We start from the raw sequence: 17097 nt of genomic DNA on the forward strand, positions 1-17097 counted from the left end.
ATGGTTTACCTGGTCCTGGTTTAACTTCAGTATCTGGTATCTGTCTAGGAATTCATCCATTTCCTCCAGATTTTCTAGCTTTGTTGATTATAGGCTTTTGTAGTAGGAGCTGAGGATTTCTTGATTTTCCTCAGTTTCACTTATTATGTCTCCACTTTCTTTTCTGATATTCTTAATTTGGATACTCTTTCTTTGCCCTCTAGTTATTCTGGCTAAGGGTTTATCAGTCTTGTTAATTTTCTCAAAGAACCAGCACTTGGTTTTGTTGATTCTCCGAATGGTTCTTTTTGTTTCTATTGGTCAGTTTCAGCTCTGAGTTTGATTATTTCTTGCTGTTTATTCCTCTTGGGTGCATCTGCTTCCTTTTGTTCTGGATCTTTCAACTGTGCTGTCAATTTCTAGTGTATGGTCTTTCCAGTTTCTTTTTGGAAGCACTCAGTGTTATGAGTTTTTCTCTTAGTACTGCTTTCATTGCCTCTCATAGGTTTTGGTATGTTGTGTTTTCATTTTCATTAAATTATAGAAAATTGTTAATTTCTTCTGTGACCATGCTATCATTTAATAGAGCATTGTTCAGTTTCCATGTGTCTTTGGGCTATTTGTTGTGTTTGTTGTTATTAAAGGCCAGCCTTAGTCAATGGTGATCTAATAGAATGTATAGGAATATTTCAACCTTCTTATATCTATTGAGGCTTGTTTTGTTACTGATTATATGGTCAGTTTTGTAGAAGAAGCATGAGGTGCTGAGAAGAAAGTGTATTCTTTTCTTTTAGGGTAAAATGTTCGGCAGATATCTATTAATTCCAATTTGTTCTTAGTCTCTGCTATTTCATTGCATCCTTGTTCAATTTCTGCTTCCATGATCTGTCCATTGATGAGAGTGGGTATTTAGTTCTCCTTTTATTATTGCATGGAGTTCAATGTATTTTTTGAGCTTCAATAGGCTTTCTTTTATGAATATGGGTGATTTTTGGTTTTGGAGCATATACGTTAAGGATTGAGAGTTCCTCCTGACAGGCTTCCCCTGTAATGAGTAAAAAGTGTCCTTCCTTTTCTTTTTTGATAACTTTTGGTTGAAAATCTACTTTATTCGATATTAGAATGGCTACTCACCCTTTTCCTTAGGGCTGTGTTTTTGGATGTTTTTGTCCCAACCTTTTACTCTGATATAGTGCCTGTCTTTGTCTCTGAGAGGAGGTTCCTGTATGCAGCAAAATGCTGGATTCTCTTTATGTATCCTGTCTGATAGGTTATCTCTTTTTATTGGGGAATTGAGTCAGTTTATGTTAACAGATATTAAAAAAAAAGTAGTTGCTGTTTCCTGCTATTTTTGGTTTTAGAGGCAGAATTGTGCCTGTGTGTCTTTCTTCTTTTGGTTTTATTGCTTAGGTATTTTCTTGATTTTACCTGGATGTAGTTTCCCTCCTTGCATTGAGTTTTTCACCTATAATTCTTTGTAATTCTAGGTTTGGGGTCAAATTTTTTGTAAATTTAGTTTTGTTCTGGAATATCTTGGTCTCTCCATTTATGGTGATTGAGAATTTGCTGGGTATTGCAGCTTGGGCTGACACTGTGTTTTCTTACGGTCTGCATAATATCTGTCCAGGATCTTATGGCTTTCATAATCTCTGTTGAAATGTCAGGTGTGATTCTATTTGGTCTGTCTTTATATGTTACATGACCTTTTTCCCTTACTGCTTTTAGTATTCTTTTGTTGCTTTGGGCACGTGTCATTTTGACTATTATGTTTTGGAAGAAATTTCTTTTTTGGTCCACTCTTTTTGAAGTTCTGTGGGCTATTTTTATGCTCATGGTCACTACATTCTTAAGGGTATGGAAGTTTTCGTGTAAAAAATGTTGAAGATATTTACTGTGTCTCTTACTTTATATTCTTTGCCTTCTTCTATTTCTATTATCCTTAGGTTTGGTCTTCTCATTGTGTCCTTGATCTCCTGGACATTTTGGGTTATGCACGTTTTGGCTTTTCCATCTTTTTTGACTGTTTGGTCTATATTTACAATGTTGTCTTCGGCCCTTGAAATTCTTTCTTCCATCTCTTGTAGTCTGTTGTAGATGCTTGCATCTGCGACTCCTAATTTCTTTTTTTAGGTTTCCTACCTCCAGGTTTGTCTCTTTTAGTCTTTTCTTTATTGTGTCCATTTCTGTTTTAAATTCCTTCTTCCATTCCTTCATCTGTTTGGTTCTGTTTTTCTCTAGTTCTTTATGTTCTTTGAGTGGTTTTGTGTGTGTGTGTGTGTGTGTGTGTGTGTGTGTGTGTGTGTGTGTGTGTTCTCTTTAAAAGCTTCTATTTCTTTATATTTTTTCTCTTGTTCTTGTTTAACGATCTCCATTATCATCTAGAGGTATGATTTCAGTTCTGAGTCTTCTTTTTCTGGTGTGTTTGGCATTCTGTTATTTGCTGTGATGGAAGACCTGGGTTCTGATGTTGCCATGTTGTCTTCGTTTCAATTGCTAAGTTCTTTCTCTTTCCTCTTGACAACTTGTTGTCTGTAATTGTATGTGGTCTTGTTGTCAGTGATTGGTTCCTGTCTCTATTGTGTACCTGGCCTGTGTCTCTGGATGTTAACTGTTGCCCATGGCAAATTGCTTGGGCATTTGGTCCACATGCAAGGGCCTTCCGGGTAGAAACAGAGTCGCTAAGGCAGAGTTCCCACTCCCCTTAATCAATTGGGAGGCTGTGCTTTCCACACCCTAGGTGTGGAGGCCCTCTTTGTTTTCTAGCTACTCCCAGTGCAGTCTCATTAGGCCTATGTTCCTGGATCTTAGCCGCTTCCTGTGGAAAATATCCTGAGCATTTCAAGAAAATGGGTTTTAAAAATAAGAACAATGAAGACAGGAGACCCCCCAATGGCCAAAGACTTGGAGTGGTCAAGATTGCCAACCCTGTGGAATGTTTCATCACTATTATTTACACACAAGAATGTCCCTAGTGGCAATCTAATGAAGAACAGATCCCTGCCTGATGATGTGAGCAAACCTCATTGGTAACAGTCAAGATGTGGTAAATGGTGAGAGGTTTACTCATGTTTTCTCCAGAAACTTGGGTGTGTTTACTTTGTTTTTATTAAACCAATAAAATTAATTGAACTATTTGACAACAAAATAAAGACAAAAAGGAGGAAAGAAAGAAAGGAAGGAAGGAAGGGAGGGAGGAAAAATGAAAGGAAAAAAGAGAAAGAAACAAAATAAACACAAAGCAAACAAGGTATAACCCCATATAATTCTGTATGACTTTCCTAAGCTCCTGGAGACAGACTACAGGACAGACACAGGATGAGTGCACTTCTATTCTTTCAGCACCCAATGTATATGCCCTTGTGACTGCGACCAGAAACATCTCTGTCTATGTCCATAGACAGTTTGAATATGTTTAGTTTCTGGTTTTTCCTTTTGTGTTTCTAAAATATAACATCAGTGTCTTCACATTTTGTTAAGTAAAAAGATTTAGCATACTCACTGTACTGGCTAATAAAAAGCATCACATAAAATTTGCCTGAACTTTTGGTGAGAGATTGAACTACCAGTATATACAAGAAATAGAGGAAGATATTATGTAGAGAGTGAAAGGAGATACTGGAGAGAGCTCAGGCTTCTTTTATCAGACCCACCACTAGAAAACACCAGATATAGGTCTGACCCTACTGAGGACAAAGCCTGTGATGATATCAATAAGACTATCCCCCAGAGGCTTATCAGTGAAAATGGCTTGAGAAGGAATAGGAGCTATGGCATTGTTGAATAGTTGTAGCCTTATTGGAGGAAGTTTCACTGGAAGCAAGATTTGAAGTTTCAAATGTGTAAGCCAGGCCCAGTGTTTCTCTGTTCCTACTCTCTGTGGAGCCAGACAGAATTCTCAGCTACTTCTCTAGCATCATATCTACCTGCAAGACATTATGCTCTCTGGCATTTTAATAATGCACTTAACTTCCGAATCTGTAAACAAGTCCCAAATAGGTGCCTTTTTAAAATAACACTTTGCCTAGTCATAATGTCTCTCACTGCAAAGAAACACTGTCTAAGACATAACTCTAGCACATGAGGCTTCAACTTGTATACTATAACAAAAATACATCCCTGGGGCCAAAATAAAACAAAACCAAAGCTATATATGTTATACTGTAGGCATGAGACTTTAGCCAGAGCTTCTGAACTTTAGTTGCAAGTTTTTTGCCTTCCAAAACAATGAGCTAAAGTATCATACGGTCTGCTTGATGCAGAGGGACCAGTGTTTACACAGAGCCAGAGAAAGCAAGCAATGATGTTATTCCTCACCCTAGTATTGTCTCATCTAAAACAGAAATGGATGTTCACTGGGGTTTTTAAGTCCCATCTATTTGCACAGCCTTTCTCCTGTGAATCATTATAATTGGATGATAATCCAAGCAGAGTTCTGTGACATTACTCTGTAGCTATAGCTACATAACACCAGTATAACTTCCTTTCTGGACTCCAATTAAAAAAAAAAAAGAAAAAAGAAAAAAGCCATTCTCTAGACATCAGCCAGAATGCTAAGTGTGTTGGTTGTGACTGGTCTAATAGCTTGTCTTATTCTTCATCCCTTGTTTTAAAAGGGCAATCTGTGACACTTAACAATTCCCAAGAATCTTAGAGGGCGAGTCATCTCAGAGCCATAGTGACATAGCAAGTTAGATTCAAGTGTCAGAGAGCTACAGTGATGGAGGAATCTCTCTACTTATTGCTGCCTCATCTCTGCTTGCCTTAGCAGCTCTCTTTCTAGGCTCTCAGCCCTCAGTTTTGCAGTGACTCATATTTAATCAAAATTTCCCTGAAGCATTTTTGGTTCATTATACCATGGTCCCATCTTAAAAGTATGAGTCACCCTCACTGACTTAAGGAGGTTCATTGCTTGTAAATAAACCACAATCAGTGTGCTTTGCCACTGATGCAGTACAGCATATCGCTCCCCTCCAGTGAGAGAGTAACTTTGTAAAGGAAAACATCATTATTCTTCCTCCTCACATCCTTACTCCTCAAATGGAGAATGAACCTGTAGTCACTTTAGAAGCTTTGAGTTAGAAATCAGAGTCCCCAGGTGATTCAGATGACTCATGGTAAGTCTTAGTGAGACTCTTGAAGGTAAGGATGCATAAGCAAGCAAGCAGCCAACCTACCAATCAAATGACTATGTCCTCAGGAGCAGATAAGCCCATCTAATTCTGTACTAGACAATTGAAATCAATGATTCTCCACTCAGAATCATGTGTTCTCTAGTCAGAGCATGCTGAGCTAAATGGAGAAATTCGCCAAATTTGAATACATAGTATGTCCTGCTGAAAGTGTGAAACACTTCTAAGATGAATGTAATGTAATGTAATGATGTAATGTTTCCAAAAACTTCAAAAGACTCCACTTTCCCTATTTTACACTTTTCCTACTTCAGGATCATAGCAAGCCATCCAGACCTTCTCTGACAGGTTCAACATATTTGTCTTTAACTCCAGAAGAGGAGGAAGGCAGGTGGTCTGGGAATACAAAGATTTAAGCCTGCTGAATTATATGAACCTCCTAATAACAATACAAATTAACTCAGGCATATTCACAAATAGACTTAATTTCTTTTAGCTGATAATACAGGAGGGTTATACAGGAAAAGGACTGCAGTTTTAAATAGTAAAATATGAATGACAACAAAAGTTCTAAAAATAAATATTTCAAAGCCCTTTTGAACTTCATCATAAGAGGGAATTTTATCTTAAACTGATAGATAAATTTCCGTGATTTCATGGGGAATTGTGAGCCACAGAAGCTGATAGCCTCTGATGGAAAGAAGAAATATATTCCATTCTATCATGGCATCAAAAATCAAGTTAGAGATGGTGCATGGCTCTGTCCACCCTCAATACTTCTCCTGCAGGAAACAGAATTTTATATTTTTTTGTGAAAAGCCAGACTATTTGCATCTTTGCTGTAGAAGTCTAGATGAAACTCCAGTACAAAGTTTGTAGTTTCTTGTTAACATTTTATATCAAATGAGCTATTATGCTCTTATAATGCATCCTGACCCACAGGACAGTCAATGGGAACCTGGGATCATCTAGGAGAGAATGAAGGACAAGAAACACAAATACCAAATCAGGATCAAGCTGATGATTTTTTTATTTTTCACATGTGAGTTTTATACAGATAGAAGAAGAAAGTAAGCCATGGGGCTAGGGGACTTTCCAGCCAAAGGACTTTTCACAATACCCTTTGTACTGTGTATCAGGATGTTGACTGTGTGAAAAGATCAGCAGAAAGAATAGAGCAGAATATGTTACTTCGCAACCTGACCACAAATTCCGTGCAGGTAGCTTGATGCCCTGGTAATTTTCTATACAAACTGAATTGTAGAAGCTAAAGTAGCCTATTAATCTAGACTTCAATATATGTTATAATAAATGGCTCCCAACAATAATGGTCAACCAAGCAGTGCAGAAGGATGCTCATAAGCAATGATGTTCTAACCTGTAACTTTCAACTCTGTTTGAAGTAGAAACAACGCCCAGAAAGTTGCAAGTATCTGTGAAGAAAACAGAAACACACAGAGATGACTGGCAGAAGAAAGAAAAAATATTAGAGATGGAGAGAGAGAAAGAGACTAAGAAAGACAAAAAGAAAGTGAAAGAGATGATAAGCCATTCAAGGGGGATGGACTGACTGGTCTTGAGTATGTTTGCTTAACTTTTATGTGGGCTGCCTGCCTTCCTTTTCATTCTCACAGTTCACATTTAGTCTATTCCTTTATACTCAATGATTATAAAATACACAGGTAATTACTAATTATGTATAGCTTTGATTTTCACCCTTGTGATGATAACCACTGAGTACCTGGGTATAGAAACTTAAAAGAGACATGAAACAATCTTGCTTGAGAATACAAAAAAAAAAAAAAAAAAGGTTCATTTTCTGAAATGTCATGAGAGAGATCAATTCACCAGTAATTCTGGACTATAATAACATGTAGTATTATCAATATTTTCAGTCTTTTTTAGATTAGTAGTTATTCTAGAATTACTTACTGTTTAATGATGAATTAAGAGACAGTAGTTTCATATGTTGCCACTTCTGTGTAACAATACTGGAATTACTGACTTAGGGTCAAAAATCAAGGGGCATAATTGAACACAGAAAACTGCAGATGTTTACAGTCCTGATAATGAAGCTGGTAAGTCTCAGTATATAATAAAGGCCAATGTTTTTTACCAGTTGCATGAAAATATCCTCTCATCAGACAGGTTACATGGCAGGACCAAACCTAAAATAATAATAAAATAGTATACTTACACACAAAATTTTTTGAATTTTTACTTCTATGAAATAAAATCTATTGAATCAATGAGGAGAAAAATAATTGAAGTACAGTCTTGATTCAATGAGAAAATTCCATGTTATATAAGTTAATATATTAATTAAATTATTTTTATACAACAGAATCATGACATTTTCTCTTTCCTTGAATTTCTCCCGGACCCTTGCTCTCTATTGTATGACTTTCAAAATTGAAAATCAAAACAAAGCAAAACAAGACAATCAGTAAGAAGAGAGAGGGAGAGGGAGGAAGGGGGAGAGAGAGAGAGAGAGAGAGAGAGAGAGAGAGAGAGAGAGAGAGAGAGAGAGAGAGAGAGAGAGAGAGAGGGACGGAGGGAGGGAGAGAGAGAGAGAGAGAAAGAGAGAGAGAGAATTGTGTTTTGTGTTACCTACTTTTGAGATGGTGGTTATCTAGATTGGGGTTGATATAATCATTGATATGCCATAGGATTTTCCCTTTTAGCCGATATCAATTACAAATAACATCTTACCGGTTTGCAGTTGGTGCCCACTTTTGCTTCTCAGTTCTAAGATTTTGTCTGGTTTGAATCTGTGCAGGTCTTGTGCAAGAATCATAGTTTCTGTGAGTTCACATCTCCAGCAGCCTTATTCTATCTTATATTTTTCTGCTTCCTGTTATATATAGTTCTCTTAGTCTTTTTGGGGGAAGGAATTTGAAAAGGATCCCATTTTTAAGCGAAGGACGTCAAAGTAAGTTTATTCAGTGTCCCATTTTGGATCTGTTTATTATATTCTGTAAGAAGAAAAGTGTTTTATAAGGAGTAAGTGATACATTAACCTATAGGTACAGAAATATGGTATTAGGTATCATTTTATTACTGTGTTTCATTAGCAGAAAATTAGTAATAGGTTTTTTGTTTGGGTCCATAACTTACCTAGTCTCAGGTATTGGTCAATTTAGCAATGCAATCTCCTGTTTCCATTTTATGAAGTGAAACTTAAATTAAATATTAAGAAAGTGGTTGTTTACTTCATTACATTTGTACCAGGATGACACTGCAAATGGCAACAATTTTATGTTTTCTCATTGTGTGAGTGTTAATTTTTACATATTAGATGTGTATGTTTGAACGCAAAAAAAAATATAGAATTTACATAGGAGACAAGGTAGTGTGGGGTTTCATCGAAGAATGATAAACAGAACTGTGAGGACTTGAATTTGCCTGGCCCAGAGGACTATTAGAAGGTGTGGCCCTGTTGGAGTAGGTGTGTCACTGTAGTTGTGGGCCTTAAGACCCTCATCCTAGCTGCCTGTATGCAAGTATTCTGTTAGCAGCCTTCAGATGAAAATGTTGAGCTCTCAGAGCCTCCTGCACCATGCTTGCCTGGATGCAGCCATGTTCCTACCTTGTTGCTATTGGACTGAACCTCTAAACCTGTAAGCCAATCCCAATTAAATGTTGCCCTTTATAAGACTTGCCTTGGTCATGGTGTCTCTACATAGCAGTAAAACTCTAACTAAGACAAGAATATAATGCTATAAAAAGATGAAGAGGAAATGAGAATAGGGGTGTTCAATGAGATGGGAAGACAGTAGAATAAAAAAGGGAATAGTATGTGAAATGGTTAAGAGCCTTAATACAGAAACCAACTGATGTCCAATCTTCATATACATACATAGACATATATATATATATATATATATATATATATATATATATATATATATATATATATAGAGAGAGAGAGAGAGAGAGAGAGAGAGAGAGAGAGAGAGAGAGAGAAATAATTGATACTTGTGGGATTTAAGTGAAATAAGTAAATGACTGAGATACAATGCCCAAGCAATATATCTTACACCACCAAGTAAAATTCCCATTATCAAGAATGAGGCTCATCTTGTTGAATCTGTAGACAAATGTATCCCATACACTCCTAACAACTACAACAAAAATCATAAATAATTCCAAGGTTATTGGTTACCTCCTATAACCTGACGATAAAGCCTGATTGCTGGACATAGAATTTATGTCACCAAAAAATATATAAAATTTGATTGGTGCTCCACTAGCAGTATCAATCCTGATGTCTAGCATTCATGGTGAATGAAGGAAGGGACTTTGAGTGCTCAGCTACAGTTGACCCATATAGAATAGAAAATAACCTTTTTTTTCTTGTTTTAATAAATTTGTTACTTAAAAAAAAGAAAAGAATCAAAGCTACAACCAACAGCAAAATACCACAAGATCAGTCTATTATGCCTTTTGCAGTTCATATTTTTAGCTTATCTATTCATTTTGATAAGTATTATATCATGATTTATTACACATATTATGTGATATATTATTCAATAATAAGGTGCATGTATATCACTACCTCCCATTTCATTCTTTCATTCTGTAAAAACACTTTGTATCTACTTCTGATTCAGCATGAATTTGTTTGTGCTTTTTATTGAATCTTTCTTTGAGTAGGTCATAGTAACTAGATGCCTTTCATATGAAGCATATCAAATATTTAATGTGTGCTCATCTTAACTGTTAGAAAGTACTGTTCTTATTATTTCCTGAAAATTATCTTTAGTCATAATAAGGAGATTACTTTCAGGATGACCAGTAGGTGTCCCCTAGGGATTCTCAATATACCCCCCCAAAAAAATAGAAAATGCTTTAAGCCCATGAATTATTTATTCCAGGGTTGAATTCAAAGAGCCATCACAGTTTACTTATTGATTAGAATATATTTATTTTTGGTGATACCACTGTTAGGGAATTTTGTTTCACAGAATGATTCTTTTCTAAGCTTTGTATAAGGATCCTTGATGGAATCTCTCTTTTCTCCATAGCTGCAAAAACAGTAGAGAGTCTAAGAGTAAGGTTTTATAATTTGACTATGGAGCTATTTCTGTGTGAGAAGAGAGATTAGAAATTTTTGTTGTGAGTCTTTTTGTTTGCTTATTTTCTGCTAAAGTACCCAAAATATGAGGAATGATTGACTAATGATTTAAACATGTGGTTATCTATGCAGGCTCCATGTTTGAGGAGAGTTCATATTGATGACAGTCTGAATATGCACTTTTGTCATTTCCTATGGGTCTAAAGCTATATAGTAAGATTTTAAAGAAAAATCTTCCTGTACTATGAAACTTTGAAGAATGTATATTGATTATTTATAGTATACTGATAAAGACAATTTAGAAAACAAAATTTTCTTGAATTTATTTTCATTGAGTTAAAGTTATAGATTCATACATATAAGTGAAATTGTATAAAAACTATTAAAAAATAAGAACATTGACCATTAATACCATATGTATAGAAGATGTATTTATATAAATCTATTTAGGAATGTATTCAGATTTCAAGATAAAAACCAGAGTCAATAATTAATTAATTATTAGTCCATATTTTTATTTTATGTAATTATTGATTTAGTTTATTGTTTGTTGATATTATATATAATAATATTACCTATGAATCAAGGTTTATTGTCCTTATTTGAATATACATTTTCCATAAACTTCTACAGAGTTCATCTCAGATGAGCTAGCATTGTGTTTGCTTAATGTTTAACACTACTAAGACTGCGAATCTCTGTTTTTAACAATTGTCCTGAATATCATTAATTAAGTCATGACGTTTCTCATAACATGTCAGATTGCCACACAGTATTTGTTTGACTAAAATCATAGGTGATAATAAATTGTTCAACTCAGAAGATATTTATTAAATGCATAGAAAATATTGAAACATTGAAAACTAAGCACTGTTTTAAGATTACATTGCCTTGTATATATTTTTATAATGTAAGAATAGATGAGATCTTCAAGTCTGTTACATCTTGGCAAATTTGGACGTTTTTATACTTGCCTTCTTTGAAAAAGAGCATCTACATAATATTCAGATTTGTCAGTTTTCAAAGCTTAATAAGGAGAGGTGCAGGGACACAGCCCTGGTGAAAAGGCATTCCGAGTAGCCAGAGTGCAGAGAGATCTTGGCCAAGCACACAGAAAGTGCACCCCCCCCCCCGCGCTTGGTTCAGTAAACCAGTAACCCGGCATTGCGCTATTCCCAGCCAGAGTGCAGAACTGGCACCCAAACCATCTGCCACCAGCAACAGAGGAGATTCAGGGACACAGGCCATGTGAGAAGGTGTTTGGAGTAGCTGGAATGCAGAGAGATTTCTCCAAAGTGTGCAGAAAGTGTGCCCCCCCCAACTACTTTTTTCAGGGAACCAGTATCCCTGCATTGGGCTGTTCCCAGCCGGAGGCCTTCGGGTGCAGAACAGGCACTCAGACAATCAGCTGCCAGGAACAGCAGAGATCCTGGGACACCAGCTTGGTGAGAAGGCATTCCTAGTAGCCGGGTAGCAGGAGATCCAGGGACACAGGCCAGGTACAAGGGAGAGGCAAGAAGCAATCACTGACAACAAGATCACATATAAACACAGACAAAAAGATGGCAATAGGAAAGCTAAAGAACATACCTGAGGTAAACCAAGAGAACTTGGAAACACCAGAAACAGCTCTCCCATCACTGCAAAGAGCAGAATGCCAAACACTCAAGACAAAGAAGATTCAGACCGAAAATCATACGTCAAGAAGATGATAGAGATCCTTAAACAAGAAGAGGAGGAAAAGCATAAAGAATTAGAAGCTTTTAAAGAGGAACAAAGAAAAACACTCAAAGAACTAGAGGAAAACAGGATCAAAGAGAATGGAAGAAGGGAATTAAAATGGAAATGGATACAACAAAGAAAAGACTAAACGAGACAAACCTAGAGGTAGAAATCCTAAGAAAGAAATCAGGAGTCACAGATGCAAGCATTTCCAACAGACTACAAGAGATGGAAGAGAGAATCTCAGGGGCCGAAGACAACATTGAAAACATAGACAAAACATTCAGAGAAGACACAAAAAACAAAAAGGTTCTAACCCAAAATGTACAGGAGATCCAGGAAACAATGAGAAGACCAAACCTAAGGATAATAGGAGTAGAAGAGGACAAAGAATGTCAACTAAGAGGCACAGTAAATATCTTCAACAAAATTGTAGAACAAAACTTCCATACCATTAAGAATGAGATGACCATGAGCATAAAAGAAGCCTACAGAACTCCAAATAGGTTAGACCAGAAGAGAAATTACTCCTGACACATAATAGTCAAAATGCCATGTGCCCAAAACAAAGAAAGAATGCTACAAGCAGTAAGGAAAAAAGGTCATGTAACATATAAAGGCAGACCAACAGAAACACACACGAATTCTCAACAGAGACTATGAAAGGTAGAAGAGCCTGTACAGACTTCATGTAGAACCTAAGAGAGAACAAGTGTCAGCCAAAGATGCTATACCCAGAAACTCTCAATCACCATAGATGGAGAGACTAAGATATTCCAAGACAAATATAAATTTATACAATATCTGACCACAAACCCAGCACTACAATGAATTATAGGTGGAAAACCCAATACAATGAGGGGAAATACATTCTAGTAAAAACAAGAAAACTCCTAAGCAAGAAAACCAAAATAAGAAAGACACAAAGGTACAATTCTACCTCCAAAAGCAAAAATAGCAGGAAAGAGCAACCACTATTCCTTGATATCTGTAAACATAAATGGACTCAATTCCCAAATAAAAAGATACAGGCTATCAGACTGGATACAAAAACAAAACCCAGCATTGTGCTGCATACAGGAAACTCATCTCAGAGTCAAAGACAGACACTATCTCAGAGTAAAAGGTTTGGAAAAAAACTTCCAAGCAAATGGCCCCATGAAGCAAGCTAGAGTGGACATTCTAATATCAAATAAAGAAGATTTTCAACCAAAAGATATCAAAAAAAAATAAGGAAGTACATTTTTTACTCATTACAGGGGAAATTTGTCAGGAGGTACTCTCAATCTTTAAATTATATGCTAAAAATACAAAAGCACCCATATTCATAAAAGAAACCCTACTAAAATTAAGAAATACATTGTACCCCACACAATAATAGTGGGAGTCCTCAATACCCCACTCTCACCAATGGACAGATGATGGAAACAGAAACAGAACAAAGACATTGTAAAACTAGCAGAGGTTATGAACGAACTGGAATTGATAGATATGTACAGAACAAACCATCTAAAAACAAAGGAATACACCTTCTTCTCAGCACCTCAAGCACCTTCTCAAATATTGACCACATAATTGGTCACAAAATAAGCCACAATAGATATAAGAAGATTGAAATATTCCCATTCATCCTTTCAGATCACCATGATCTAAGGCTGGTCTTTAATAACAACAAAGAAAACGTAAAGCCCATATACATATGGAAACTAAACAATTCTCTATTTAACAATAGCAGGGATTAAGAATTTCTAGGATTCAATGAAAACGCAAACACAACATACCCAAACCTATAGGATAAGAGGAAAGAAGTACTGATAGGGAAACTCATAGTGCCGAATACTTCCAAAAAGAAACTGGAGACAGCATACACAAGGAACTTCAAAGCACAACCGAAAGCTCTAGAACAAAAGGAATCAGATACACCCATGAGGAGTAGACAGCAAGAAATAATCAAACTTAATTCAGAAATAGACCAAATAGAAAAAAAGAAGAACAATTCAAGGAATAAACAAAACCAAGAGCTGGTTCTTTGAGAAAATCAACAAGATTGATAAACCACTAGCCAGACTAACTAGAGGGCAAAGAGAGAGTATACAAATTAACAAAATTAGAAAGGAAAGAGGAGACATAACAACTGAAACTGAGGAAATTCAAGAAATCATCAGATCCTACTATAAAAACCTATACTCCACAAAGTTGGAAAATCTGGAGGAAATGGATGAATTCCTAGACAGATACAAGATCCTAAAGTTAAACCAGGACCAAGTAAACCATCTAAATATTCCCATAAAACCTAAAGAAACAGAAGAAGTCATCAAAAGCCTCCCAACCAAATAAAAGCCCAGGTCCAGACGGGTTCAGTGCAGAATTTTATCAGATATATATTGCGGACATAAAACTAATACTCTCCAAATTATTCCACAAGAAAGAATCAAATGGAATACTACCTAACTCATTTTTTGAGGCTACAATAACCCTCTTACCTAAACCACACAAAGACCCTACAAGGAAAGAGAACTTCAGACCAATCTCACTTACGAAAATTGACGCAAAAATACTCAACAAAATCCTTGCAAACCGAATCCAAGAACACATCAAAACGATCATTCACCATGACCAAGTAGGCTTCATCCCTGGGATGGAGGGATGGTTTAATATAAGGAAATCCATCAATGTAATCCACCATATAAACAAACTAAAAGAACAAAATCAATGGTCATCTCACTAGATTCTGAGAAAGCATTTGACAAAATTCAACACCCCTTCATTTTAAAAGTCCTGGAAAAAACAGGAATCCAAGGCCCATATTTAAACATAATAAAAGGAATATACAGCAAACCAACAGCCAACATCAAACTTAACGGTGGGAAATTTGAAGCAATCCCACTAAAATCAGAGACTTGACAAGGCTGCCCACTCTCCCCCTACCTATTAAACATAGTATTGGAAGTCCTGGCTGGAGCAATTAGACAGCAACAGGAGATCAAGGGGATACAAATAGGAAAGGAAGAGGTAAAAAACTCACTCTTTGCAGATGACATGATAGTGTACTTAAGTGACCCCACAAATTCCACAAAAGTACTCCTACAGCTGATAAACAAATTCAGCAAAGTGGCTGGATACAAAATTAACTCAAACAAATCAGAGGCTTCCTATACTCAAAGGACAAACATGAAGAGTAAAATATTAGCAAAAAGATACCCTTCACAATAGTCACAAAAACTATGAAATACCATGGTGTGACTGTAACTACGCAAGTGAAGGACCTGTATGACAAGAACTTCAAACCTCTAAAGAAGGAAATCGAGGAGGATCTCAGAAAATGGAAAGATCTCCCATGTTCATGGATTGAAAGAATCAACATTTTAAAAATGGCCATCCTACCAAAAGCAATCTACAGATTCAATGCAATTCCCATCAAAATTCCAACCCAGTTCTTCATTGAGTTGGAAAGATCAATGTGCAATTTCATATGGAATAACAAAAGACCTAGAATAGCGAAATCCATTCTCAACAACAAGAAAACATCCTCGGGAATCACTATCCCTGACCTCAAGCTATATTACAAGGCAATTGTGCTGAAATCTGCATGGTACTGGTACAGAAATAGGCATGTGTGTCAATGGAATAGAATATAAGATCCAGAAATGAGCCCTCACATATATGGTCACCTGATTTTTGATAAAGGAGCCTTAAACATTCAATGGTAAAAGGACAGCCAATTCAACAAATGGTGCAGGTCCAACTGGCACTCAGCATGCAAAAGAACAAAAATAGACCCTTTCTTATCTCCTTGTACAAAGCTCAAGTGTAAATGGATCAAAGATCTCCACATTAAAACAGATTCACTGAAACTATTAGATGAGAAAGTCGGGAATACCTTAGAACATATAGGCACAGGAGAAAATTTTCTGAACAAAACACCAATGGCTCAAGCTCTAAGGTCAAAGATTAACAAATGGGACTTAATGAGATTGCAAAGTTTCTGTAAGGCTAAAGACATCGTCAAGAAAACAAAATGGCAGTCAACAGTATGGGAAAAGATCTTTACCAACACCACATCAGATAGAGGCCTAATTTCCAAGGTGTACAAGGAACTCAAAAAACTAGACACCAGAGAATCAAATAACCCTATTAAAAAATGGGGTACGAAGCTAAACAAAACGTTTTCAGTTGAGGAACAACGAACGTCCAAGAAACATCTTAGGAAATGCTCGACATCTTAGCCATCAGGGAAATGCAAATCAAAACAACCCTGAGATTCCACCTCACACCAGTCAGATTGGCCAAGATTCAAAATTCAGATGACAGCAGATGCTGGCGAGGCTGCGGAGAAAGAGGAACACTTCCCCACTGTTGGTGGGGTTGTAAACTGATACAACCACTCTGGAAATCACTCTGGCAATACCTCAGAAAATTGGACATAGTACTACCTGAAGTCCCAGCTTTTCCACTTCTGGGCATATACCCCCAGAGACACTTTAATATTCAACAAAGATACATGCACCACAATCTTCATAGCAGCTGTATTTATAATAGCCAGAAGCTGGAAAGAACCCAGATATCCTTCAGTAGATGAACGGATACAAAAATTGCTGTACATTTACACAATAGAATATTACTCTGGTATCAGAAACAATGACTTAACTAAATTCCTAGGAAAATGGCTGTATCTAGAGAATATCATCCTGAGTGAGATAACCCAGTCACAAAAGAACAGACATAATATGCAGTTACTGATAGTGGGATGCTAACCACAGAGGCTCGGACTTCCCCAGAAACAACTATTAGATGAGAAATAGGTTTTCCCTATTTCTCATCTAATAGTTTCAGTGTATCTGGTTTAATGTGGAGATCTTTGATCCACTTACACTTGAGCTTTGTACAAGGAGATTAGAACAGTTCTATTTTCATTCTTTTACATGCTGAGTGCCAGTTGGACCAGCACCATTTGTTGAATAGGCTGTCTTTTTTCCATTGAATGTTTACTGCTCCTTTGTCAAAAATCAGGTGACCATATACATGAGGGCTCATTTCTGGATCTTCTATTCTATTCCATTGATCCACATGCCTATTTCTGTAACAGTACTATGCAGTTTTCAGCACAATTGCCTTGTAATATAGCTTGAGGTCAGGGATAGTGATTCCTGCAGATTTTTTTTGTTGTTGAGGATGGATTTCGCTATTCTA

This window comes from Micromys minutus (assembly GCF_963924665.1).
Source record: "Micromys minutus genome assembly, chromosome: 8".
NCBI lineage: Eukaryota > Metazoa > Chordata > Mammalia > Rodentia > Muridae > Micromys > Micromys minutus.